This window comes from Lactuca virosa, chromosome 5, assembly GCF_052849685.1.
Source record: "Lactuca virosa cultivar CGN04683 chromosome 5, Lactuca_virosa_CGN04683_v6, whole genome shotgun sequence".
Lineage (NCBI taxonomy): Eukaryota > Viridiplantae > Streptophyta > Magnoliopsida > Asterales > Asteraceae > Lactuca > Lactuca virosa.
The window spans coordinates 434,719,252-434,731,685 of record NC_136430.1 but is presented as its reverse complement, the minus strand read 5'-3'; the positions used below and the strand labels follow the sequence as shown (position 1 = coordinate 434,731,685).

The window sequence follows — 12,434 nt, the reverse complement described above, 5'->3', positions numbered from 1 at the left end:
ACAAACTCATAATGCCCATACCGAGTCCCGAAAGCTATCTTCGGTATATCCTCATCTGATGGTATCCCGACCGAAGATCAATCTTGGAAAACCAAGACACACCCTGTAGCTGATCGAACAAATCATCGATCCTCGGTAGCGGATAACGGTTCTTCACCACTGTGACATCCCCATTTTCACGGCCAGAAAAGACCGATTTTGTTTATGCGGTGTTTAAAAAATCAGAGTAACATTTTAAATAAAAGTGTTGCGGAATTTGTTCCCAAAATAAAATTATGATAAAGACTTATCAAAGCATTTCCGTAGAAATGTATTTCATTAAAAAACATCGGGATGTCATGTTCGATACAGATCAAAAGCATAAACAGTACAATATAGCCTTACTACATTTATTCATAATCTCTCATCCCAAACATCATATCTATGCTCGTGCGCCACTACCTGTAAGACAAGAAACTGAGTGGGTCAGGCTTGGGAGCCTGGTGAGCACATAGGGTTTTCAACCCACAATAAATAAGTTTATTAATTTCATCAATCAACAATAACCCGATTACCCGTTCCCGTTATCCTCACATTACGTCCCTAAAACACCTATCATAAGGGACCTAGACTAAGGATCAATATCGGGATGGACACTACTGCCAAGGGGTTTCCTCAGCAATAAATGTCCTAAAGGCAACCATGAGGGGGATGGAGTACACCGGTGAACACATCGTTCACAAACACCTACAGGTTGCGAGCCTGCTAGCGTTCCACTGGACTGTCTAGAAGAGTCCGTGGTCGTCATCCATACTCCGCTAGATGACAGAATCAATAACAACAACATCGAGGCCTCTCATCATTTTATCACACATTGTCTTATTACATCTACCCATGTTTTACCCCAACATTTTTGTAGATATAAAATACATATACAGTTTAAATTATTTAAAACATGTATAAAAATCTTTCATCAGCATAGGCAGCAAGTATTCAGATAAGATGCACACATAGCACGTAATTAATATAAAATACTTCATATCTATGTGTAAGATGAAAGTAACTATGCACTCACTTGATTAGGTGGTGACTCGGTATTTGAACAGCACTTCGTTATCTCAAAACAATTTTTCCTTGACCAAAACCTAGTATTAATACCACTAGAGGTTAGTTTTAATGTTAACCGTGACTAATTAATAGTCTAGCTATTATTATTATTATTATATAAGCGTTAAATAACACTCAATATATAAATAATAATAGCCCAAATAATTATTTTAAGGACCTAATAACATTACTATAATTATTTAAAAGTTATATTAAAAATTTCGTAGGCGTACCTTACTTACAGCGGGTTTTTCTCAAAACCGGGCTTCGCTGGAGCAGCGTTTCCGAGCCGAAAGGTTCTTTTCTCGGGACTCCGGGAGCCTCGGAACTTCCTTCGGGTGCTAGGGGGTTTACCTAGACTTTTAGGGGCTCAAGGGAGCTTAGAGAGAGAGTTTAGAGAGAGAAAGTGGAAGAGGAAAGGTGTAAGAAATGAGAGAACCCGACACTTCTATTTATAGTGAGTTGGGGCATGTGGTGGCCTTCTGGTGGTGCCACTTGTCCAATTTCTGGTGGCGCCATGTGTCCAATTTCTGGTGGTGCCACGTCACCCAATATCGCGTATCGGCCTCCCGTCTTAGAAAAATCATAACTCTCGCATACGAGCTCCGTTTTTGACGTTATTTATATCCACGCGAAGGCGGGAACGTAATCTACAACTTTTGTTTAGACTCCGTTGGCTAATTTTGAATTTATTTTAAAAGTTATATTTTTAACAGGCCGGGACAGGATTGGTCCGTTAAAAATTCATAACTTCTTCATCCGACGTCCGTTTTCGTCTGTCTTTTTATTGTTACGCCACAATTAAAGAGCTCTTCGATTCTCGTTTAGGTCGTGTCGGCTAAAAACTCGCTTTATCATAAATTCACTATTCACGCTTCCCGGTATCGTGTCGGTTCCGTCGTGAAACTTCGTCGGGTCATAACTTCTTCGTTATAACTCGGATTTCGGCGTTCTTTATATCTCCGAAATCCTTGTTTTGACCACTACAACTTTATGTAAAGATATCGGGCTTATCTCATATTTTAATTTTGACGCTTATTTTTATTCTTTATTAATTATACATTTATAATTAAATAATAAGCACATAAATTCACAAAATACTCAAATATTTCATTTTTATTACATCAAAAGAGTTACAATAGTTGACCTAGACTATTACATCGTCTAAAAATGCTTAGCCCCGAAACCCGGGCGTTACAACCGTTAGTTTGTTCAGCTCTCGATAATCAATGCACATCCTGTGTGATCCATCCTTCTTTTTCACGAACATGATCGGAGCTCCCTACGGGGAACTGATCAGACGGATAAACCCCCGGTCTAGCAGCTCATGAAGCTGTGTAGATAGCTCCTGCATCTCGGTCGGTGCTAGCGGATATGGTGCCTTCGCTATCGGAGCGGCACCCGACACCAAATCAATGTGAAACTCCACCTGCCTCTCTGGAGGCACTCCTGGTAACTCTTCGAGAAAAACATCCCGAAATTCCTGTAGAACCGGCTTACTGCCCACATCTGTCATGGTCTCAACCCTCGTATCCGAGATATAAGCCAAAAATCTTGTACATCCCTGCTGCAGAAATCTCCTTGCCCTCGCATCCGAACAAAGGGTCGGCCCATGCGAGGCCCTCTCACCATGTATAACCTTTCTCCCCCATTTGGGGTTCGAACCCTCACTAACTGGCACTCGCAGTCGATCATGACCCCACTGGCCCCCAACCAATCCATCCCGACAATCACTTTCACCCCTCGTAACGGTATCAGAACCAAGTCAACGTGAAACCTCTCTCCAAGCACATTCAGGACACAGTCCTGATACACCCTCGCAACACTCACAGTGCGGTCGTCAGCAATCTCTACCTCAATCGGGGAATCCAAAGTTCCCGACACATCCTGAAACTTCTTGCTAAGTGCAAGAGACACGAACGATCGGGTAGCGCCCGAATCAAACAAAACATGATCCGACATACCATTGACCAAAAAGGTCCCTATACATAAGCACAAAGCACATATAAGCAATATAAATAAATAGAGAGCATAGAAGAATAAATACATACCAGCCACGACGTCTGGCTCTGCCCGAGCCTCCTCGGTAGTTAGCTGAAAGGCGCGGCTCCTCACCGCTGGAGCATCTGCCTTAGCAGGGCGGCCATCAGTGATCCTCATCGTGGAGGGCACGGGCGCCACCACTGCTCCTCCCCCTCCCTGCAACCTCGGATAATCGGCTTTTTTATGACCGGTCTGGTTGCAGTGAAAACAAATCAAGCCCTTTTTGGGGCAATCCCTGATCACGTGGCCCGATTGGCCACAAGCATAGCATCCCGAACCTGCCGTCTGACAAGCCCCACTGTGCGGTTTACGACACTTGGCACACCGGCCACGACCCTGTTGGCCCCTACTGGAAGTGTCTGAGGTCGTATGCTTTTTAGACTGACCCACCGCTGCCGGTGCCTGCTCCGTATTCCGCTTAGTGCGGAAGTCCAACTCCATTTCTCGCTCACGGGCCTTCTCCACCATCTCGTTCAGGGTTTTTCACCCTATGAAGCTCACAAACTCTCGGGTATCATCCCTCGGCATGGAATGATATCTCGTCTGCCTCATATCCTCATCCGTAGCGTACTGTGGGATCAACAAAGCTTGTTCCCAAAACTTGGCGGTGATCTCCGCCACAGTCTCGGTGGTCTGCTGAAGGTCATGAAACTCTCTCACAAGCCGTTGTACCTAAATAGGTGGTGCAAACTACGCATCGAATCGCCGAACAAACTCGGCCCACGTCATCTCAGCCACACTGACTGCTCCCACCTGGCTGGTCACCTCTCCCCACCAATGTCGCATTCTGTATCTCAGCATACATGAAGCAAAACCCACCTTTGCCGCATCAGGACACGAACTCGTGCGCTGGGCGTTCTCAATATCCGTCACCCAACGTCGGCTAACAATGGAGTCCCTGACCCCGAAAAATTCTGGCGTTCCACACGCCTTGAACTCCCGAAACGAGGGAGTTCGGGCCCCGACCTGGCCCACAACAATCTCGGCTCTGAATGACCCGAGCCTTTCCTCCATAATCTCCATCATCCCCTCCTTGAACGTCCCAAAGATCACTGAGGCGGCGTCAAGGATGACCTTCGTAACCTTGGCTACAATGATCTCGCGCAACCTCTCATCAATGGGCTCAGTACCGCTACCCGATCCATATCCAGATCCCGATCCTGATCCCCCTGTCCCAAATCGTGTCATCACCATGTTGAACTGAAATGTCATAAACCATAATAATTAGGACACTATATAGGGGATCATCCTACACCGGTCCTCCTTAGAGCTGTCAGATCTAGCATTAGTTCGGATACAGGTCCTGTGCTTTTAGTAGTACGGGCCCAATACTACCTTCCACACCTACATGTACCTTTACCCAAGGTTCTACCTGATAACTCCAATTTGTCCCAAAATAAAACATATCCCACAGACTACCACATATCTCAAATCCCAGGTTGTCCTAAGATTTGCTCTACTCACAACAATCAGACCAATCATAACAGGTTGCCTTTATGTATGCAAATTATACACAAAAAAGGATCAAATAGACGTTCGAATAAGATATTCTACCCTAGGACCACAACCAAACAAGGAACAGGAAATAAGTCCAAATCAATCATTCTTAGGCTATAAGCTCCTAACCGTACACAATTTTAAAAGCATACACATAGCAAGTTCCATACGATTATCACAGCTCAAATATCAGTATAACATGGCTACCATATTGCAGAACTACTTAGTTGGCTCGGCTGATCATGCGCGTTGCACTCTCCTCTTTTCCAGTCTCAAAACTTTTTAACTTTTATTTTTGAAAACAATTTTAGCATTTCCTTAGTTTGAGTCCTGACACAGCCGAGAGTGTGCCCAAAATCCCTCAAACCAAGGCTCTGATACCAACTTGTAACGACCCCATTTTCGAAAGAAATTTTTCATTTTTAATTTACCAAAATATATATCATCAATCATGTAATTCCAATACAATTGTTTTCAAAACTCATTTCAATTACAATTTTATTTCAAAATGTCGGAGTGTCCCATAGAAATGCCCAAAAGTCTTCCTTTGCTATTGGGCCCAAAGTCCATGTCTAATTATCATTAATGGGCCTCATGGCCCAATAAAGCCCAACCATAGAAACCATGGCCCAAAACAAATAAGTTAGCCTACCAATCCAAACATGACCAGCCCAATGACTAATCAAGGCCCAAAATCTTACAAGCCCAAAACAAGTCCAAGTCCATCTGTTGTGCGTACGCGTTGCGTACCACCGTGGTACGCGCAGCGTACTGGGTCCCCGGGTCGTACGCGCTGCGTACGCTAAGTTATACCCAACGTATTAACAGATTAAGCACTTTCTTCCATTAAGTGCTTAAGACTCAATTTTCTGACATCCAATAATTAGATTTGAGCTCATTAAAACGTCCTAGGGCATAAAGTTGGCAACTTTATGCCTTTGCATATCCCATATGTTCCCAACAACCCATTAAGACCTTTCCAAGGGCCTTAATCCATGCATGAGGTCAAAACACTCATCAAGACTTCATTTTTATGCTATGAATGGACCAAAGGACTTCAAATCTAACCATTTCAACCTCTGGAGTTGCTCATCTCTCAAGAGGAGATCCAAAACCAACTAAAGGGACAAAATAGAAAACCCTAGCTAGATCTAATGAATAAGATGGCAAGATCAAAGCTTTATACCTCCAGAAGCTCCGCCAGGTGAACTAGATGCAGATTCTTGAAGCCCAAAGCCACTCCAAGCTTGCTTAGCAATTCCTCCTTCTTGAATGGACACTAAAATGACCACAAATGCACTCCTTAAGCTCAAAACACACTCTCAAATGATTCTAGGCTTTTTAGGGACGTTTAAGGTGAAGGAGGCTGGTTAGGGTGGAGCTCAAATGAGATAAGGATTCTTATATATGTCTCAAGTCCGGAAATTAGGGTTTGCACACCCGTCACATACGCCCCGCGTACTCTTGGTATGCCCAACGTACGTGCTGGCCCTCCGCGATCATTTATTCATGGTACGCTAAGTGTACTCATGAAGTACACCCAGCGTACTTAAGGGGCTTAATATGCAATAGTTAATAACTTCAAGGGATTTTGTGGTAATACCTGAATTGGAGTGTTACGAATGATCCATACTTAGGGTAAATATCCATTTTACCCTTTTGCTAATTGGGCCAAGGCCCAAGTCTAAATCTTTTATCCAAAAGGCCCATAAACCCAAAATAAACATCTAAGGCCCAAATATGGCCCAAATTTCCAAATTGGGCCTAATTCCTTTCATGGGCCTTTGCTAAAAAAGTCCCAACAAGATACAATAGCCCAACAATGAATTTTAGATGGCCCAACACATCCCAGCCCAAACCAAAGCCCAAAACGCACAAAGGGCCAAGTATGCTGAGTATGTGGGGCGTACTCAGCCTGTACGCTCAGCGTACTGCTTGGGAGGCTTGTACATGTAACGTACATGCTTGTACGCCCAACGTACTCACTAGCACAAAGCCAACTTCCAAATAAGCACTTAATCCATTAAGACTTGGGTCCACACTCAGATCTGATTTCCCCAATGTGGTTAATCACATAAAGTTTCCAACTTTATGTGCATACATGTCTAAATGGGACTCTATAACTCAAAAGAGCTTAATACTTGACTTAATACATGCATAGACCCATAACCACCATAAAGATCACATTTTTATGCCTTTGGGACACCTAAAACGTCCAGATCTACAAGATCAAGCCTTTGAAACAACCTTATCTCACAAGGACCGACCAAAGGGGATAAAATGACCATAATCAAACCCAAAAGAAGATCTAACCACGGAGATGACAAGATCAAAGCTTTTTTTACCTTTAATAGATTGAAAAAGATGGAAAACTTATGGATCTACAAGCTCCTTTCCAGGTGGTGATTCTTCAACAAGCTCCAAGCTCTTCAAAGTGCACAAAATACACCAAGATCCTTCACAATGGCTTAAGAGATCCAAGATAAAGGTTAAGGGTCTACTTCTGGGGTTTAGGAGGCTTAGAGGTTGATAAAAGATGAGGCTCATGAAAGAAATGAGGTTTAAATAGGGCCAAGGACCAAAAATTAGGGTTTTAAGGCTGAAGGGAGTACACCCCGCGTACTCAAGGCTCACCTGCGACCAATTAGCTCGGTACGCCCCGCGTACTAGATGGCCCTCCAAACTCCAAATTTCGCTCGGCTCTAACTTCTTCGTCCCAAGTCCGTTTCCAACGAACTTTATATCCGCGGAAAGGTGATGAGGGGCCCTACACTTCTAACAACTCACCATTGCCTTAAAAATTCCCGAACAAGAATCCAAAATTTCATAAAGGCCTGAACTAACAAATTACGATTATACCCTTGGGCTCCGAAACACCATCGAACACTCGAATCACTTAAACTATAGCGATCGTACGCGAAAAGGGCCAAATCCTTTCTTCCCCAAGGACGTAGGCCTCATGATAACTGATGATCGGGCCGCAACCCCGAAATAATGAAACAATTCGAAACCGGGTGTTACATTTACTCCCTTAAATATAAGAAATCATGTTTCATTTCTGAAATAAGATCTGTGGAGGGATTTAATTGGGTATGGAAATCTGCACCCACCTTAGACATAGCCAAATCTGAGTTGTCAATGCTTAATTCTATTATTTTTAACTATAACTTCTTGCAGGGACAAGATAAGCTCAGTTGTATAATTACCACAATGGTGAGTTCATGGTGGAAGTAGTTAGAAGGATGTTGGATATGAAAATTATGCCTATAGATGGGAAGAGGTTTGTCTGGCTAAAGATAGTCCCACTGAAGGTATAATGTTTTATTTGGAGGGAAAACCTTGGCAGGATCCTGGTAACTGAGGCTTTTCTGAAAAAAGGAATCCAAACCCCTCAAATAAATGCCATTTATATGATACATGAGAAGAAACGGTGGATCATGTTTTAGTCAGACGCCCCTGTGCAGTCTCAGCACTTGAATGGATTTTAAAATGGTTTAATATTCCATAAAATCAATTTTCATGTGTTGGGCAGCTTATTGCCTTTGCTGCACACTGGGGGAATTTTCCAAAAAAATGAAAGTTGTTATCTGTTATTTTCTTTGATCTCCTTTGGAAAATTTAGAAGGCGAGAAATGATAAAGTTTATAACAAGGTTTTACAGTCTCCTACATTAGTAGCCTACGACGTAATCTCAATGGCTTACTCTAGGCATAAGTATAAGGGGAAACATAATATGTTTAAGTGGTCGGACCGGTGTTGCAACCCTTTTATTTGTTGCAATCTGAAATCTTTAATTGTGTAAATGTAACATCCCAAAAATTTCAACAAATTTGAACTTTTCAAAACAACCCTTTGACTAATAAAAGTTTTTACAAAATTAGTATATCTAAAACATTATGTAAATTCAGAGTCCCCCAAGATCCATACAGTCATAAAACCAGGATGTGTACGGTCACGCCTTCGCCTTGCCACGATTCTCTGAAGTACCTGAAACCATAAATCAAAACTGTAAGCACAAAGCTTAGTGATTTCCCCCAAAGTAACAACACACAAACAGATAACATATACAAATAACAACATACTATAGGTCCAATAAACCATCGGGTTAGAATGCCCCAGGCCCCTCAACCATCGGGTTGGAATGCCAATATACTGTGGGTCCAATCAACCATCGGGTTGGAATGCCAACATACTATGGGTGCAATCATCCTCGGGATAGAATACCCCAGGCCTATTGACTAATGCACAGAGCAGTCCAATCTCACCACATATCATACAATCATATCGGGTCCAATCAACCATCGGGTTGGAATACCTCAGGCCCAATCAACCATCAGGTTGGAATACCAAAATACAACGGGTCCAGTTATCCTTAGGATGGAATACCCTCGGGCCTAATCAACCTTCGAGTTGGAATGCCCCCTGTCTGTTGGCTCATGCACATAACTCTAAAACCTCAACCATCAATCAATATATAACCAGTCAACAGACAATCGAGCATATCTAAAAATCACTAAGCATAGCATCATCCTATATACCAGGATATCGATCTAACAGATCACTATAGTACAATATCATGCACAACAGGATATCGAATCCAAAGGGCCGACCTTGGTGCCTTTGACTCGTAAGTACAGTGATGACAACTCACCTCGACAGCTGAACCCACAAATAAATCTCTGACTGCAGATCCGCTAGAATCCCTACGTTAACATACATGAATAACATTCAATTAACATTTGGTTTCTAATTCAAATCATGTAATCCATACATGGGGTGAAAAGGTTATTTTACCCCTCACCTAGTTTGGTCCAAGACTAAGGCCCAAACTCCCAATAAAAAAGGCCTACAAACCAAATAATCATCCAAAGCCCACTTATGGCCCAATTTTCCAAATTGGGCCCAAACCCTTCATGGGTCTTACCCTAAAGCCCAATAAATCTTCCTGGTCCAAAACACTTGTTCTCAGTTGGTCCAACAATGCCCCAAGCAACCGAGCCCAAAAGATGGCCCAAACCGGAAAAGACACCATAAGGCCCAATAAGGACCAAATATCCAGATTGGGCCCAAAACCATCATGGGCCTAACCCGAGAAGGCCCAATATACTAAAAGGCTCAAAATAACTAATGGTCAATCCTGGTCAAACTTTTGGTCAAAGGTCCATAGCCAACAAGTCAACAAAACAAGAAAAGTCAAACAGACTGAGTACGCCCCGCGTACTCAGCTGGTACACCCAGCGTACACCCATTGGGACCAGTACGCGCAGCGTACCAGATGGGTACGCCCATCGTACTCCCCTGAACCCCATTATTCTGCATTAAGCACTTAACCACTTAAGTCCTTGCTCTAAACTCTCAGATCTGATTCCTATGGATGACTTGTCACGTAAAGTTGGCAACTTTACTTGCATGCATGGCTTAATCAGGCTCTAGAGCTCAAAAGAGCTTAATGAAGGGTCTTAACACATACATGAGTCCAAATAAACGATAAAGATCACATTTTTATGCATTTGGGACACCTAAAACATCCAGATCTAGTGTCCAAACTCTTGGGGCAAGCTCAAACTCATAAATACACACCAAAGGGACCAAAAACTACCCTAAACAAGATCTAACCAAATGTCAAGATGAGAGCTTTTTACCTTCAATAGATAGCAAAGGATGAGAAACTTTTGGATCTACAAGCCACACTCCAAAAGATGATCCCTCAACAATCTTCAACCTATTCAAATGCTCAATAACACTCCAAAAACACACACAAAAGCTTGAGAACTCCAAGATGGTGGCTAAGGGTCGAATATTAGGGTTTAGGAGGCTGATAAGGGTCAAGACTTAAGAATAAGGTGCTTAAATAGGGGTAAAACCCTAAAAATGAGGGGTTTTAGCTGAAGGGAGTACGCCCCGTGTACCCCTTAGTACGCTTGACGTACTCAAGGAACCACCTGCGATTAGACCAGGAATTACGCCCAACGTACTTGGTGAGTATGCCCCGCATACTCGACCAAGCTCCAACTCTTGTTATATTTGTTATCTTTAATTGGCCACAACTCCTTCGTCTTAAGTTCGTTTCCAACAAACTTTATATCCACGGAAAGGTGACGAGAAACTCTACACTATCAACTCACCTTCGCCTAAGAACTTTCCAAACAAAAACCCAAAATTCATAAATGACCAAGTTATCAAATTACGATTATACATTTGGACTCCGAAACACAAAAGAACACTCGGATCATTTAGACTATAACACCCACATTCAAAAAGGGCCAAATCATTTCTTCCCCAAGGCCCTAAGCCTTATGATAACTAATGATCGGGCAACGGTCCCAAATAATGAAGCGATTCGAAACCGAGTGTTACATTAAACCTTGTATGTTTTCCCTCGATTAGCTTCTTACTTGTCGTTGGAGTTTATTTGTTTTTATATATATTTGTCGTGTCCAAAAAAGTAACTCTTTCTGTCCGATTCAACCACTAACATGTCATCAACATATTGCAACAATATATTATTTTTTTAATACTCTTTTTTATACAAGTTACTTTAATAATTTTCCCTTAACTGAACTTTTTAATTAATTGTATTTATTTACTGTAAATAAAAAAAATTATATGATAAAATTTACTCTTAAATGTCAATTTTTTTTATGAAAATGCGAGTGTGTCAATCTACGTTTTTCAAAAGCCAAAATTGTGGTTATCAGAACTTGTCGATTTTTTTTTGTCTTCAATCATATCATTGATACAAGTTGTTAAATATTCGAATGACAATCACGCATTAGAAGAGAAATTAGATACAAACCAAAAGCTTTTTTTTTTAAGTTAAAAACTATGAAAACATAAATACTACCATGGAAAAAAAAAACTACTTAAAATAACTTTCAGATTATAATTTTTTTTGTTTAAATAAAAGCTAAAAGATTTTACTGACAAATCAATTATATTTTTTCAAAACTAAAAGATAAAAACACTAAAACTCTTAAAAACAGAATGATCTTAAAATAATATCTATAGACTATAAATCTGTTCTATGATGCATTTATATTAAATACGAAATATATAATTTTAATGAAGCATATGCTTGTATCTTTTTAATGGTTTAAAGGTAAAGTAAAGCAATCAGGCAAAACACTTTAAGAAATGAGGCGCGAAAACGGTCAAAATACATCCAAAAGAAAGCAAACACAACAAACTTTATACCGAGACCCATATTAACCTTACTATTACATTTGTTTTTGAAATAAAGTGTAATTACAATAAAAACATATATTTACGTTACATCTAATTTTATTATTGGTTTATTAATTTGATCTATATCAAATTATTTATACATTAGGTGTGAGCTCATGCATTATACGGGTTGATTAAAAAAAATTCAAATATCATAGTATAAATATCAATCATTTTTTAAAATAAAATTTCTAAATAAATAGACATATTCAACTAATGAATCAATAGGAACATAATCACTAATGAGAAAATCATCTCGAAAATCAATAACTGTATTGTCATCATTTAAACCACCAATATTTCATTCTCTTATATCTAATAGATAGTTTGTAAATATTGTTGTTTCTTCAATATCATATGTTTGGACATTTAACCTTGTGTTTATTTGTTAATATTAGAACTTTGTATTTTGACAAGAAGTAGGAACAGCTTAATGAAGCATTCACATTATCCTTGTTTGATATGAGTTTACTGGAGATGTATTTTCCAAATGGCATTGGTTTTTCATATGACATAATAATCTTTTAATGTTTTTGATATGCATGCTTTTAATGATACTAGCAGTTGTTTGAATAATCAAAGTC

The 12,434-nt window shown here is 40.6% G+C and overlaps 1 long non-coding RNA gene across 1 annotated transcript; it reads right to left on the bottom strand.

The window, feature by feature from the left end:
• Nucleotides 1–378: 378 nt before the first annotated feature.
• LOC145113522 (uncharacterized) lies at nt 379–1,504 on the bottom strand. The gene is made up of 3 exons (XR_013710787.1): nt 1,320–1,504; nt 1,055–1,124; nt 379–441 (listed from the first exon to the last, which is right to left on the bottom strand). It is a non-coding gene; the product is annotated as an uncharacterized LOC145113522 (long non-coding RNA).
• Between the last annotated feature and the right edge of the window lie 10,930 nt (nt 1,505–12,434).